Source organism: Chlorocebus sabaeus, chromosome 14 (assembly GCF_047675955.1).
Source record: "Chlorocebus sabaeus isolate Y175 chromosome 14, mChlSab1.0.hap1, whole genome shotgun sequence".
NCBI classification, from domain to species: domain Eukaryota; kingdom Metazoa; phylum Chordata; class Mammalia; order Primates; family Cercopithecidae; genus Chlorocebus; species Chlorocebus sabaeus.
In genome coordinates, this window is record NC_132917.1 from 28,056,408 (window position 1) to 28,072,636 (window position 16,229).

A 16,229-nucleotide genomic window follows, 5' to 3' on the forward strand; every position below is an offset into this window, starting at 1 on the left:
AATCAAGCATTATATTATAAAAAATACATCCTGCTCAAATAGAGTTTATTCAGGGAAAGCAAGCATGATTAATACTGTTGAACTTTGTACTATAATTCCCATTAATAGGTCAAAAGAGGAAAAACAATTTGACTGTCTAGATAGATGCCAAAAAATGTATTTTATAACATCCAACATAGCTACTTTTAAAAAAACCTCTTAGTAAAACTGGAATAGAAGGATGCTTCTTTGATGTGATTGGAAACTGTCTGTGTCCAACCAACAGGCAGCACCATGTGTGATGCTGAAACATCAGGGATATTGCTGTTCAAGTCAGGTACGAGAAGAGGATGCCAGGATTTGCCACTGTTGTTTAACATCATTCTGGAACTGACAACCGGTGCTGTTGATTAGAGGCAATTACCACGAGGCAACGATACCCCAGTAGCAGCAAGCTAGAAAGCCCCAGATCTTAATTTTTAAATGCCATTCTCCACTGAACAGAACCAGAGATCCTTGGAGAAGGGGGTGATCCCAGGACTGGAACAGAGATAATGCAAGATGAGATTGGAACATCTTTTGTGTCAGAAAGTAAGGAAGTGCTCAAAGAATAACGTGGACATGTCAAAATGACACAGGAGTTTGCCTGAAGGGGCTCCTACCGACTAAAACTGAGACAATGTGAGCATCCAAATAAATAATTACAGTAACAGATCACAACGCTTTAACTACAATGGAGATCCATGGGTCTAGATGGATATAAGTGAATGAATGAATGAATAAGTGAGGGAGAAAGGAAAACTCTTACAGTGGAATGCCGGCTGATAAATGTAGAGTCAGTGACAGAAATAGTCACTGTTTGGCAACCATCATAATGGTGATTGATTAAGGTCAGAGTCATCAAATGATGCTAAGGCTGGTGGGCGAGATTTGATGAGGAACAGGCTTTATGGTCTTCGTGTCTGCTCACCACATACCTAACAAATACAAAGGGAAAGACGGTGAGTGTACAGTGGAGAAATCCTTCAGGCACCAACCTGACCTGGTGTCAAGGTTAATGTCACTAATGGTGGGGACAGATCAGAATCATAAGCCCGATGTGATGCCCTGAGGAGGACATGGCATCTCTTCTGTGGCATCCTTGCCAAGAATGCTTGGCCTGAGAGTGGCAATTGACAGATTTATTTGGGGGCCATATCCTACTGAATAAATGGCCTGTGCTTTTGAAGACTGTCAAGGTCACAAAAGACAAGGAGAGATTGAAGATCTGTTTCCTATTCAAGGAAACGAATGAGGCATGACAACTCAATACAGCTCAGAACCCTGACTTGGAGCCTGGACCGGAAAGGCAAATGAGGCATCATCGGGACAGTTGGAGAAATCTGGATGGGGTCCATGGGTTGGAGGATGTTGATAAATTAATTATGACTTCCTAATTTGGAGGATTTAATAAGTAACAAGGAGAAGATGTTGTGTTGGGGAAATATAAACTGGAGTACTTAGGGGTAATGAGGCATCAAGTCTGTAACTTATTCTGAAATTCTCAAATGATTCAGGAAAAAAAAAGATGCAACTCTCTATACATATATACATAGAAAGAGAGAGAGGCAGGAATAGGGAGGCACAGAGAGAGAGAGAGGGTACAAATATGGTAAAATGTTAACAATCAGAGAAACTGGGTGAAGGGGATATAGCAGTTCCTTGTACTGTTCTTGAAATGTTTCTGTAAGTTTAAAGTTATTTCAGAATAAATTATTAGTGAATAAACCTAACACCACCCCAGGTTACCCTGCAACTAGTTTTTGCACAGCTCTGCCAACAGGTGCCATTGCAAATGTGTGGTGCCCAGTGCCCAGAAGTGCTTTTACTTGTGGTCAACAGTCCCTTTTGCTCCTAAGTTTCCAAACTTTTACCTCTGTCCTCATGCCCTCACCTGTCTCTCTCCCCATCCCTTTTGTCAGATGACCTGACCCCCACTTTTCAGAGCAAACATAGACCAACCTGAAGAGTCTTCCCTGAATTTCCCTAACTTCTATTTACATCCAACCTTTGCACTTACTCTCAACTTGCTGCCATACGGCTCCTCTGATCCAAACCTTCTTCTTCTTCTTCTTCTTCTTCTTTTTTTTTTTTTTTTTGAGACAGAGTCTTGTTCTGTTGCCCAGGCTAGAGTGCAGTGGCGCGATCTTGGCTCACTGCAACCTTTGCCTCCCAGGTTCAAGTGATTCTCCTGCCTCAGCCTCCCGAGTAGCTGGAACTACAGGCATGCGCCCCCATGCCTGGCTAATTTTTTGTATTTTAGCAGAGACAGGGTTTCATCATGTTGGCCAGGCTGGTCTGTAACTCTTGACCTCAGATGATCCACCTGCCTCGGCCTCCCAAAGTGCTGGGATTACAGGCATGAGTCACCGCTCCAGGCCCCAAACCTTCTGACAGTGTAAAATCCCCTCAGTATAGCGTGTTGGTAATGGGTCAGGTCTGGGACTTTTTTGTCCTTAGAGACATACCTCCTGGAGGCCACCACCCTTTGGTTCCAGCCTGCATAGGTTGCCCTTCATGACTGCTACATAGTTGTCATCTGAGACTTCTTTCATCACTCACCTGTTTAGATTCCTGGTTTCTTAGATCTTCCAGGGAACGGATTCACAGGAGGTCACCTTTTTGGGGGTGATCACGTCTGAAGATTTTGTATGTATATTTCTACCTTCACTTTCTTACTTTGACTGAGTACAGGCAGAAGATCATTTTCCCTCATAATTTTAAAAACAAGCACCCTTGTCTTCTTGCTTTCAACAATGCAGTTGAGAAGTCTGATTTCATTCTAATTCTGGATCCTCTGCTTTTGACCTATTTTCTGTCTACTCTGGAAGTTTGTAGATTCTTTTATCTATCTCCATCCAGAAATTTCACAATATTCCTTGGGTCTTTTTCATATATTGTATTAGCACTTGGCATTTTTTTTTTTTTTCTTTTTTGAGACAGGGTCTCACTCTGTCACTCAGGCTGGAGTGCAGTGGCATGATCACAGCTCACTGCAGCCTCATACTCCTGGGCTCAAGCAATCCTCCCACATTAGCCTCCTGAGTAGCTGGGACTACAGGTGCCTGCCATCATAACTGGGTATTTTTTTATTTTTTGTAGAGATGGGATCTATGTTGCCCAGGCTAATCTCAAACTCCTGGGCTCAAGAGATCCTCCCACCTCGGCCTACTCCCTTTCTCTCAGGCCCAGTGCTCCGAGGGGTTAACCTAGGAGACCTCTGAGGTCCCTGCCAGCTCTAACAGTCCCCAGTCCCCTAACTTAGAGGCACGCTCTCCAGAACACTGTCTCTGGGATGAATCTGCTTTCTAACATTCTTTAAGTTTATGCAGGGGCAATCATGAAAAACAGACCTCAGCCTCCCAAACAGTTGGGATGACAGGCATGAGCCACCACGCCCAGGCTGGCAATTGTCTTGCTGAAAGACATTTGATGATTACTTTCATATTGGTCACCCATGTCATTAGTCCTGGAAAATTTTTCTTTTATTATTTATTATTTATTTGATTATTTTTTCCCTCCAATTTCCCCATTCTCTTTATATGTAATTATTAGTATATAGTCAGATGGTGAACCTCTTGGATTAATTCTCTAATTTTGTTTTGATTTGTTTTTTCTAATTTTTCACCTTTCTATTCTATTTTCTGGAAAAGTTTCTCAACTTTATCTTCCAACTTTTCTACTGGATTTCTTTAATTTTTCTATCACATTAATTTCAAAGAGCTCTTCTTTATTTTCCAGTGGTCTCCCTTTGTAATATATATCTTCTTGTCTTTATTTCACAGATACGTAGCTTCTCTTATTTCTCTGAACAGTACAGGTCATTTTTAAAAGGTTTCTTGTGCTCCCTTAATAGTCTGTTTTCACTCTTAATAGTCACAGGCAGAAGCAGGCCCAGAGTGCAGTGAGGTTTCCAGCCAGGGCCTCTGTCTTGAGGCCTCACACTTTGAACATTCCCTGTGCCTCCTCTTTTTCCTTCCCTTCATCAAGACAAAACCCAAATTACACCCATCTCCTTAACAACCTGCCTTATGGGAGCTAACTGTCAAAGTTTCAGGAATTTGGAGAACTGGCTGGTGTCGCATTGGCAGCTTGAAATCAGTGGTGATAGAAGCATTTAAACCATGACAATTTGCAAATGCTACACATCAGGTTATTGTTGTTTTGTGGCTTGGGGACTACTTGGGGGAGTTGTTTTAAGAACTGGGTATTAAACATTTACCAATATACCGCTGAGTATCAGTGTCTCTCATCCCGTGCTCTTGTCCTAGGGAGCAGGTGGCAGGACGATTGCAAGGAGTTGTGTCACAGGGCAACCCTGGTGGGGACTGATGCTCCAAGGCTGGCCCTGCTGTTGAATACCGCTCTTGAATGCCTCTGCAGCTTGCTGCATTAATGAATTGATTTTACTTTACGTGCTTGGAATTATGACTTATTATGCAAACAAGTGCAACCTATCTTCAAATTACTATCTCTGGGACACTTTTTTTTTTTTTTAAATAGTCACCGTAATCCACACGGCAGGGCGCCATAGAACCAACCACAAGCACCAGGGGATCCTGATTGTCCCCAGGAAGCAAATGCATCTCTTCCTGAAAAGGTAAACCGAGGACTCTCTTGTCCCCGCAATGTGGTGGGCAGCCACCCCACCTCTTCATTCTTGTAACCTCCTGTTTCTACCTCTTAGCTGCTCCCGTAAAGATAGCTTGAAGGGCTGGGCTGCCCTTGGTGCCAAGCCTCAATGTGATCCTACATACAAGGTGACCAGAGGAGTTTGGGAAGTGCAGAGAAAAACAGGGAGTCTGTTCTCGAAGCCCCGGAGCAAAGGGGTTGCCTGGGGTCTTGACTGTCTCTGCCCCTTCATGCCCTATGCTCCCATCTCTTGCACCTGCCCTCCTTCCAATGCCTTCAATGCCAGCTTCTGCTGCCCAACCAGATAGAAGATGGGCTGCCCAGTGCACACTTCCTGGGGCAGCACGAGGGGGAGGAAAGAATCAGGAAGCAGGTCGTGAGGCGCCTGCTCTGAGCCTCTCACTGGCCCCTCGTGGACTCTGACTGACTGCTCCAAAGGAAGGTGCCCCAAGTGGACCCTGGGGGTCGAGGGCACCCGGGCTTGGACAGCATCAAATTCTAGGTATACTAGGTGAGCACTTACCCTTCTGCCCTGTTCTGATTTCTTTCTGTGCCTTAGTTTTCCCATATGTGAAATGGAACTAATCACCCTCAAAACACCCCTGCAAGGTACTAATTACTGTCTGTGAAAGGCTTTGAGATCCTTGCATGGAAAATAACAGTACTAATAATGGATAATAACACTCTCCTTCTCCAGGGCCTTTCATCCACGGATCTCAAAGCCTTTCACAAACCTTAATTATTCTCACAACACCCCAGTGCAGGAGGCTGATGGTCATTAGCTGTATTTTACTGCTGGGGAAACTGAGAGAAGTCAGGAGACTGGCTCGAGGCCACACAGTAAGTTGGAAATCTTTTGAAGGTTGGAACTCACAACCCCCGGCCCTTGGGAAGGGCTCAGACAATGGGGGCTTCTACTCAGCCCAGCAGGGGGCAGGAGCCCAGCAGGGCAGCAGCAGAGCCTCCCAGCCCACCAGGGCCCCTGGAGTGGCTGCAGAGGGGAGACTCGGGAAAACAGGAGGAGGCCCATAAGCATGGACTTTGCTGGCCTGGCCTGGCAATTTGGGAAGAGAAGTAGCATTTATAGGGTGGTTCCTGAATGTCTTCAGGAAGTAAATGGACCTCCTCCAAAAAAGATAGATTAGGGACTCATTTGTCCACTGAGCCCTTGATGGGGTCGGCAGCCTGGCATCCCCACTCCCAGGCCTCTGTGGCTAGGAGAGCTAATGACCATCAACCTCCAACATACACCAGATCCCATAAGAGGCACTTTTGTGTTGTGGTCTCCTCCTACCTGTGAGGAAGGGCATAGTGTTCTCATGAGGAAACTGACTTGTTTTATTCTCACCTACGGTGGGCCCGGCAACTTGCTGCTGCCTTCATTGGCCCTAATACAACCACAGGCCATGCAGAGACTATTAGCACTAGGCCCTATTAACCATCATTTTAGAGATGGGGAAACTGAGGTACACAGAGGAACACTGACTTGCTCAAGGGTGTGACTGTGACAAGTCACTGTTCTTCAATGGCCTTTCCCCGCCCCCTCCCCACCCGGAGTGAGTAGGTGAGGCTGAATGAGATCACGTCCAGAAGGCCTTTGAAGTGTGCGGAGACTGCAGCTCTGGGGCCTCCCAGGGGAAGATGAAAAGCCTGGGGTCCTGGGCTCAGTGAATGGAAGACAGCAGGGTCATCTGGGCTGACTGGGCGTCACCTGGGGACATGTCCTGCCTCTGAACTTCTCTGGGGGAGGACCATGCTTCCTGGGACAGAGGGGTGAGCCCAACCCTGTATGGGGCAGAGAGGCTCTGAGACCACAGCTGTGCAATGGGGCAGCTACTCTCCTTCTCCCAGGCCCAGTGCTCCAAGGGGTTAACCTAGGAGACCTCTGAGGTCCCTGCCAGCAATGACAGCTCCCAGTTGCTTAACTTAAAGCCACACTCTCCAGAACACTGTTTTTCATGATTGCCCCTGCATAAGCTTAAAGAATGTTAGAAAGTAGATTCATCCCAGAGACAGTCGCAGGACCTTGAGGATCCAGCAGGGTGTCAGGAGTCCCGGCTCAGGCTCCTGGCCATCTCACAGACATGCTGTGTGATCTGCACAAAGGTCTTCCTGCTCCTTGCCTCAGTTTCCCTGTTGGTAAAAACAGCAATGGAGAATACCAATGGAGCAATCCTGAGGGGGCTTGTGAAGCCCAAGGAAAGACGTGCAGGGGGTGGCAATGATGAGCTTTCGTTGGCCAGGGAGAGCGCGTGCAGGGACTTACAGAATGAAATGGGGGCGATGCACATAGCATTTTCTTTTGGGGACAATGCTAAAAGCTCTATTACAGTTCTGCTCACAGCCTGCCCAGCCTCGATAGAAGTAACATCTCATGTCTGTGTAGCCTTTGACCTAAGTTAGCAACAGGCTTTCTCTCCTACGTTATGTCTTTCCATTCCGCTAGACACCTCGGGGGACAGGTATAGCACCTCGATTTAAGGACAGGGAGACTGAGGCTCAGCAAGATGCAGTAATCTGCTGGAGGACACACAGGTGAGGGCAAACCCAGGTCTCAAAGCCAGCAGCCCCTTTGAGACATGCTTCTCTAGAAACTTCCACACCACGGGGTCCTTCCTGGGACAAGTACAAGGCAGGTCCGTCCTAGTGGTTGGGAGTGTGGTCATCATGTGCCTGGGTTGAGGGTCTGGATCACAGAGCCCACTTTCTGGGTCCTTTTCCTTCTCTCGAGGGCCCCAGGAGGTAGGCAAGGTCCCTTAGAGTGGGGGGCCTGGCCCCATGTGGGAGGTGAGGGCAGAGTGGGCGAGGTTCCTTGGGGTGGGAGGCCTGGCCCTCGTGACAGTGAGGGCAGGGTGCAGCCAGCAGTAGGTGGGAGGCGCAGGAGGCTCCTGCTCGCTGGCTGGGCAGGGCGGGGCAGGGCGGGGCAGGCACCAGGAACAGGGTGACCTGGACACTGTGACCTGTGATCATTGAACAAGGCACGCAGAGGCAGTGGTGGAGATAGGGAGACCCTCTGTGCCTGGGGGGACCCTCACTGATGTGGGCACCCTCTGAGCCTCCCACCCTGCTAGCTCCCCCTCGGCCACCGCTAGGCAGCTTCCAGCAAGGATGTTCCTTCTCCCTCCCAGCAGGCCCTCATCTGGAGCCTGCTCAGACCTGCCCTCCCCACAAAGCACGGTAGCAACTCCCCAGGGCAGAAAGTGTCTCTTCTGAAAGCAAGACAAGAGTTTAATTAAGCCCTAAATGCGCAGAGTTGAGCCTGAAATTAGGGTGGTGAAGGGAGGGGGAGAAGGCAGTTGAGGACGGGGGGCTTCAGCCCAGCCCTGCCCCAGCTGAGCAAAACAGCCCACGAGCAAACATTTGCAGAGCCCGAGGGCTTGGTTACAAACATTCTGACCTAGAAAGGGGAGAATGCCAAGTTCCCTCCCCCCTAAACTCAGATTTGGGGAGTGGTATTGGGGTTTGGGGCTAATTTGGACAGTGGAAAGGGGGAAACCAAGAGGTAAAGAGAGGCCACCTCTGAAGATGGATGCCTGGGTCTCTGAGGGTGTTCGGGGAAGCATGGGTCTGCCCGGATGGAAACTGGCAGGTGGGAATCCTCCCCACCCTGAGAGGGAGGGAAGGAGAGAGGACACTGAGGGCTGCCGGGCTCTGGGTAAGCCAGTCAGACTGCACACACAGGTGTGCCAGGGCTGGGACTCCTGCCCAGGACACCCAGCACCGCTCTACCAGGTGGGCAAAGCTCATTCTGCTCCCCAAGGAGGAAGGGAGCGGCCAGCCCTGATTGACACAACCAACTGGGCTCCTGGCTTTAGGGACAAAGCAACCGAGACTTGCTTTTACCAATGGCTGCAGGCATCTGGACAACTGGCAGCGTTGAAGGGAGCACTGGCCTTAGCCCCTCTCTCTCCTGTCCCCAGGTCTCCCTAAACTTCTGCTGAGACATTCAAACCGCAGCCTCCTTTCCCTGGTAATTGATCCTCTTTTGCCCTGCAACTTGGGTTTGGTCTTAATTTGCCAGGCACTAAAGGCAAGAAGAGACGAGCAGGAGGGCGTGTTATCGCTTGTCTCCGGGCACAGAGGCTGTTGCAACAGAGCTCCTGAGTGCGTGTAAAAGTGCACGCGTGTAGCAGAGGAAGGGAACAGGCTGCACACGGGGTGGGGGATGGGTGCCCAGCTCTCCTCCCTTGTCTGTGCGTATGGCGGGGGAAGGGTCACTGGGCTGATTTCTGTCACTGAGGCAGGGGACCCCACGACACAGAACAGACCCAGCAAGGCCTCTGTAGCAGTAACCGCTGCCTGAGCTGCTCAGCCTCCCTGTGCTGACTGATACTGACTGAAGCTGGTCTCATAGCCCAACTCCTAGCTTCTCAGCCGGTCTTGACTGGCACCTGCCTGGCAGCGCATTGACCACTTAGTGGAGATGGTCTGACACCCTGGGGGCTAGAAGCTGGTCGTCGGTTCTTTGACTTTAAGGGACTATCTTCTAAAGAGGCCAAAGTAGGCACCTTTGCTGGTGGCTCTGGCAGAGCTGTGGAAGCAGCAGCTCAAGTTCTGCCTTGAGGCTGAGTCCATTTGCTTTCCCCCTTCGCGGGACAGACGGGAAATCCTACCACAGTTTTCTCATCACTGAATCAAAGGTATCACTGGGGGTGACGACCAGTGGGCAGGGGGTCAGGAGAGGCCCTGGGATCACTCAGCACAGACTCCTTTGCCGCCTTCCTCCTCAGCACCCCTACCTCTCTTGGCTTCCTGTGGCTGCTGTAACAGATGACCACAAACTCGGTGGTTTAACACAACAGACTCTTCCTCTTTCACAGTTCTGGAGGCCAGAAGTCTGAAATCAAGGTGTCGGCAGGGCCTCGCTCCCTCTGGAGGCCCTGGGGGGACCCATTCCTCGCCACTTTCAGCTTCTGGAGCTGTCGGCATTCTTTAGCTTGTCCCTGCATCTGTCTGCTCTGTCTTTGTGAGGCCTTCTGTGTGTGTGTCATCTCCCTCTACCCCACTCTTATAATACTTCCTGTTGAATTTAGGGTCTGCCCAGATAATCCAAGAATCCAAGATGATCTCCTCCTCTCAAGATCCTTAACTTCCTTACATCTGCAAAGACCCTCTTTCCAAATAAGCTTACATTCACAAGTTCCTGGGATTTGGACACAGACCTATCTTTTTAGGAGACCACCATTCAACCTGCTACACCATTCATTGGTTGGTAGGTTGTGGCTTAGACCCCTCTAGTGATGGGTGGCTCACTAGTGCAGGAGTTGGTTCCATCTATGTCCAAACAGGTCTAATTATTTTAAAGTTCTTACTTGGGTGGAGCTGAAATTTTGCTCAACAGGAACTTTTACCCACTAGCCTTAGTTCTGGTCTTCAGAGTACATAAAATACATCTAAATAAATAAACCTTCCAACCCCACCACCTCTGCCCCTGATTATAAGGCAAAAACAAAATGAGAAAAAGGATGAATGGGCTTAGTTTTGATATCAGGGAAAATGCACAGACCCCGGTCTCCCTGGTGGCTCTGTCCCTAGGAGTTTGTGCCTGTTACCTCGCCGAAACACCAGAGAGTGGCGGAATCACCGTTTCACGGAATGCTTTTGAGAAATGCATCCTGGAGATTCACAATTTGCACTGGTACATTAAAGGCTCTGAGAAGTCCTAAGTAAAGAAATCCACTGTACCCCAACATTTTCCAAACTTATTTGAAAATACAGTGCTTTTATCGACTACCATCTTCTTTTGTCACCTTGCAAAACTTCCTTACTATTTGGGGAAATGCTTTCAGTGATGCCTCGGGGTCTTTTCCAGCTTTCACAATCTGTTTAGGTCAAACCTAATAGCTCATGTGCTCAGATGCCCATCCCTAGCACTGTTGTTATGCATTTTGCTGGAGGTAACAAATAATCTGGAAAATTAGAGTCCCCTGCCCCAAGCCACAGACAGCCAGGGCGAGGCAGTGGGCCATGGCCTCTGCCTAGGGGCCCTGGGCCTCTCTAGCCCCTACCTGGCACCACAGGAAGCTGAGGGCCCTGTGGGAGGAAGCCAGGGAAGTAAGGATTATTTCTGTTGCTCTGTCCCCTGGAGATCCAGACCTTGTCTCCACTTCAGACTCAGCGCTGCTCAGCCATCCTCGTTAGGTAATGCTGTCTCTGAATCAGGTCTTCTGGGCGCTTTATTTGGAGGTCTGAACTAAATTCTACCTTGGCTGTGGGGGGGCAGGGAAAAAAAAAACAATCTCAAAGGAGTTGAAGCTTATGAAGTGGGAGCAAGAAATACCTGGACCCCCCAAATGAAAGGTGCTTCTAGTGGGGAAAAAGAAGGATCTGAATGATTTGTCCTCATGGAAGAAGGAGAGAGACTGAGGATCACTCACTGATGGAATCGGTGGGGCTGGGAGAGAGATAGAAACGTTGACAGGAAAGCTGAATTAGGAGAATGGAGTGTCTTGAAAAGGCTACCACGTTTCTCCCCCTGCCTAGCGTGAGATGACATGTGGGCTCTTACCCTCTCCTATCCTTTTCTGTCTTTAAGACTCCTAGAAGAGGACACACAGGCTCAGAGGATCAACCTTCATGGAGTGTCTGTTCAGAAATAAGGTTCGCTGTGCCCTGAGATACAGCTGTTTACTGAGTGTCCCGTACCAGATACCATGCTAGCTGCTGACACACATATATTATTTAATCCTTTTAACCTCTAAACTCTTACAGGTGAAGACACCGAGGCTCAGGCAGGTTTAGCGTCATGCCAAATGTCAAGAAGCAAAGCGTGGAGCAGGGCCAGATCTGTCTGGCTCCTGACCCCACCCCACAGCTTTCGACATTATTTAGTAACAGCCTCTGCATCCTGAGGGTGCTCTCCCTTGGTCTGACCTGAATCTCTCCTCCCCTCGCCTGAGTTGGATCTGATGGAAGGACCCCGCAAGTAGGTCGGATCTGCTCCTAACCCGGCCTTGAGAGACATCACCTGTCTTCTCATGCAGGTAAGTAGCCTTCTAGCTACCGGGGTGGGGAATGTTTGCCTTCTGTTAATGAAAAGAAAGATGTGATAATAAATAAATGCCCAACCCAGTGCAGTAATCAGTGTCCCTAACAATAAGGCTCTGTGTTTGGTCTTGGCTGTGGGTTCTATTCATTGGCTAACGTCACTGCTCAGGAGCCCCTGGGCATGTCAACAGGGTAGGGCCCCAGGCGCACTTACAGGGGAGCAGACTGAGCCTTTCTGCCCAAGCTCCCAGAATTCCTCCTGGGAAGTGAAGTTCCTGCAGACCTGCTTCTAGGTGCCCCAGGCCAGAGTGAGGGAGGTGCCTTGGGCTCCCAGGTGCATGGGGCAGTGGAAATGGCACCCTGCGCCTGACATCAGGATATGGGGGTCTTGGCCCAGTTCTGCCTCTGGCGCCCTGGGTGATGTGAGGCAAGCCTGTTTCCCTCTCTGAACCACAGTTCCCACATTTGTATAATGGTGGGGGATTGCACCAAATATGTTCTCAAGTTCCTTCTAGTTCTGACATTACAGGATCCTGTAGACGCAGCTTCTCCCAGATTTGCTTTATTCCAGGTGCCACAGCACAGGGGCCCCCAGCTGGTAGGTGGAAGACCCCAGAGCTTCAGCAGCCCAACCTCTTTTTTCCGTAAGCTGCTGGACACACTTGCCTACCTCAGCTTCCCCGGACACTTCCTTTCTTTCCCACTGTCATGTGTATGAAATTTCCAGTTTGTGAGACATTTTCAGAAACATTATCCCACTGAAGCCTCACCACAACCCTGTGAGATCGGCAGAGAAAGAAATGTAACACTGTGGGCATCACCCATGTGCCAAGCCCCTTCCAGGCTGTTTCAGTGACTCTTCCTATAGCTAGAGAAATCCTTTTGGGAATAAGGCAGAGTATAAATAAATAGATGGTGGGTGGATGGTTAGACAAATACACACATGTGTAATTCTCACCACGGCCTGGAGATCTTGGTGTTATCATCGCCACATCACAAGGGAGGAAAGTGAGGCTCAGAGGGGTTCAGTACCTACCCAGGGTCCCCTGGCTATCAGGCAGCAAAACCAACATTTGAACCCAGGCCTCTGTGGCCTAAGCTCATGGCCCTTTCTGCTGTGTGCTAAGGACACAATCAATATTCTTTGCTCCAGATGAACTGGATATATAGAGATGAAGTGACTTTGTCAAGGTTACTGAAGCTCCAACTGGCAGAGCCAGGAGTCAAACCCCCATTTTTTGCCTACAAACGTAAGGCTGTTTCTGGAAACAGCATAGTTGCCTCAAAAGAAAAACCAGTGGAGTCCCTCCCACTTTCCCTCCCTTTCTTCATTCCTCCCTTGCTTCTGTCTTTCCAGGAACATCCCCTCTCCTCTCACATGTCCTGAGCAGGAAATCGTATGATCTGCTCCTTGGCTCAGATAACACAGCCACCACTCCCCAGGCTCTGTGTCTTTAGAGGCGTGGGGAGTGCGGGCCCCAGGCAGCAGCGCATGTACTCAGTGACCCACGGCAGCTGATCCATGGGGTCTGTGTGTGCTGTCCTTGAGATGTCTGGCTGAGTCTATGCAGGTCTCCCCTGTCCCTCTGAGCATACCCCAGGCAGTTGGAGTGGCAGGGCCTGCCCACACAATGAAGTTGGACTCCTTCTCTGAAGCGTACTTGCCTTCCTGTCACCTGGCCCTGCTACAGAGTCTCCCTACCTCTCTCCCCAACCATGGCAGAAGAGTCAAGCCGCCAGCCTCCTCTCTGGGCTCTTCCTGTTGCCTTCCATTCTTTACCCTGCCACCAGGGAGATCAGCTTAAAACCAGACTTTTCAACTTCAGGCTGCAGCCCATTACATGTGTCCCACGGGTCATGGGAAAAAACATCTCACTCTGGAAAGTAGCAAATTTGTTTGGAAAACTCTTGCTTAAAGCATAGCCCAGAGCATGTCTTCTCCTCGCTTCTCAAGAAACGATCAGTGGAGGAATCCTACTTACTTCAGATCTCTCTCCGTGTGTGTGTGTGTGTGTGTGTGTGTGTGTGTGTGTGTGTGTGTGTGTAGGGGGTGGTATTTTGGAGTGAATTTATTGAAGTCTAAAACATACATAAGGTGCACAAATTGTGTGCACAGTTCAGTGAGTTTGCACAGAGCCAGCAGGCCTGCAGTAGAGTCCCAAGTCTGGCACAAAACTCACAGAATGTTAAACTCGGCTAATTCGACGCTCATTTTGTTTCTGAGTCTCTTTTTACAGCATCCACGGTACAGACCCAGCCTCTTTCTGAACATTTGCCCCAAACAGGTAGCACCACCTTCCTTAGTCAGGGGTCAGGTCTACTTCCTCCATCTGCGAGCATCCATTCTTAGTCCTAGCCTTGTCCTCTGGGGTCACTCCAAATAAGCCTAGTTTCTTTTCCATGGGGAATATCTTCAAATATTTGGAGATACTTCAGATACTTCAGAACCATCCTTTCCCCACCCTGCCCCAGCCTATGTTTTAGACCTTTCCTCTGGTCCCAGGTAATCCCATCAATTTACACTTGCCCCTGCATGTCCATACTTCCCTGAACCTGGGCCCTTCCTCATGCTGTCTGCCCTGTAGCTTCCCTGCCTTCACCTGCCAACATCCTATCAGACTTCTGAGGCCAATTTCACCGCTACCACCTTCGTGAGAACTTTTCTGATGTGTTCCATCCAATATAGAAAATTCTCCCCTTTGCATTAACCCGAGAATCCGCGTAGCTGCCTTGTGCTGTCAATTGTGTTCTGACTTGTCTTAAAGTTTTTTGAGAATCTTTGTTATCCCTCACCAGCTTCCAACTTCTTTGAAGACTGATCCTTTCTTATCTGTATTTGTTTTTCTGGAAATGTCTTGAAAAGAGTAAGTGCTTGGGCCGGGTGCGGTGGCTCACATCTGTAATCCCAGCACTTTGGGAGGCCGAAGTGGGCGGATCACAAGGTCAGGAGTTCGAGACCAGCCTGGTCAGCATGGTGAAACCCTGTCTCTACTAAGAATACAAAAATTAGCCGGGCATGGTGGCACGTGCCTATAGTCCTAGCTACTCAGGAGGCCGAGGCTGGAGAGTCACTTGAACCCAGGAGGCAGAAGTTGCAGTGAGCTGAGATTGTACCACTGCACTCCAGCCTGGGTGACAGAGAAAGACTCCGTCTCGGGGGGGTGGGGGGGGGGGAGAAAGAAAGAAAAAAAAGAGTAGGTGCTCACAGTATGTGCTCTGTGTTCACTAGTGCATTAGGACCTTTTTGGTCATAAGTGACAGATATCCAACTCAAATTGGCTTCAACACAAAAGGGGTAATTTCCATATAACAGGAAAGTCCAGGGAGATAACCACTGGAGGTATAGTGGGGTTTAGGCCATCAAACAATGTCATCAGGAACTTGCTGTTCTCCACTGCTCAGCTTTGCCACCCGCTAGCTTGGTTTTCTTCCTGGTATTTCCGTCTTTAAGGAGTAATAAAGAGTATAGTGCCTCAGTTGAAAAAAGACTGCTTCTCCCCTTCTCCAAGAGTTTGAGCCATAGTCTCAAATGTGACTCTCAGAAGCCAGTCTTGGGTCATTGCTACAATCCTGAACCTATCACTAACTGTAGGGAAGCGAGATGTTCTGTTTGGTCAGGACTGGATCGTGTGTCCATGTGTTCACCCCAAGAGCTCAAGGGTAGGGTCACCCATGGCACATGAAATGGGGAAGTGGAGGTTCTCCAAAGGAAAATTGGGGTGCTCTTACCAGAAGAAGAGTTCATTAACACCATTTGTACCAAGACTCTGGGACCAGAATACCTGCAGTGAAATCCCAGCTCTGTTGCTTTTCAGCTCTGGAAACCTGGGCAAGTTGACCTCTTCTGACTTCAGTTTTCCCCATCGTTGAATGGGGATAATAACTGTAGCTACCTCATAGGGGTGTTGTGAGTATTAACTGAGTTAATGCAGTATATATGATCCAATTAAAATACTGTCTGGTACCAGGTAAGCCCAATTAGAGGTTTTTATAGGTGTCCCCACAGTTATTGCCTCATGCCCCCAATATTTTGTGTGTTACTCTTTATTCTTCTCGGTTAGATTGGAAGTTGCCTGAGGGCAGCGCCCATCTAGGCTTCCAGCTTCTCTTATACCCCTGAGGACAGGCTGATAGTGGCTGTGAGACCATGGCTGTGAGACCCTGGCAGCATCCTGGGCCCCCCACCACATAAGGAGTAGATAAGCCTACCTGAGCCTCCTGGTCTGGGCCTGAAGCAAACAGGGATCCCGACAGCCCCTTCCCCCTTGCTTTCCCAGACCCTCAGAACAGGAAGGGGCAGAATTGTGTTTCACAGTGGGGTTTGAAGATGCTTGGCAGGAGACTCGTCCAGATGGAGGGGCAGTGGGGAAAAGCTTTACCTCCTTTAGGACTTCTGTGTCTCCCTTGCCTTACAATGTATCCAACATTCAATCCAGCGTCTTGGTGGCAGATGAGGAAGCCAAGGTCTGGAGATGTCAAGGGGCTTGGCCCAGGTCACAGGGCTGCCCTTGGAGCTCCATTTCCCAGCTGGAAGCCAAACCCTGTGCCGCCTCTCCTTGTGCAGATCCTAGAACCAGAGAAGAAGCAGGGGA

The 16,229-nt window shown here is 49.2% G+C and overlaps 1 long non-coding RNA gene across 2 annotated transcripts in view; it reads right to left on the minus strand.

The window, feature by feature from the left end:
• The window catches only part of LOC140713308 (uncharacterized), a 23,685-nt gene continuing 7,456 nt past the window's right edge, over positions 1-16,229 (minus strand). The window contains exons 3-4 of one of the 2 annotated variants that reach the window (XR_012095248.1): positions 16,017-16,204; positions 1-956 (exon numbers count right to left, since the gene is read on the minus strand). This is a non-coding gene — a long non-coding RNA (uncharacterized lncRNA). Of the gene's footprint in view, positions 957-11,713; positions 16,205-16,229 lie in introns of those variants that run through there. The other variant, XR_012095247.1, reaches the window with a different exon arrangement.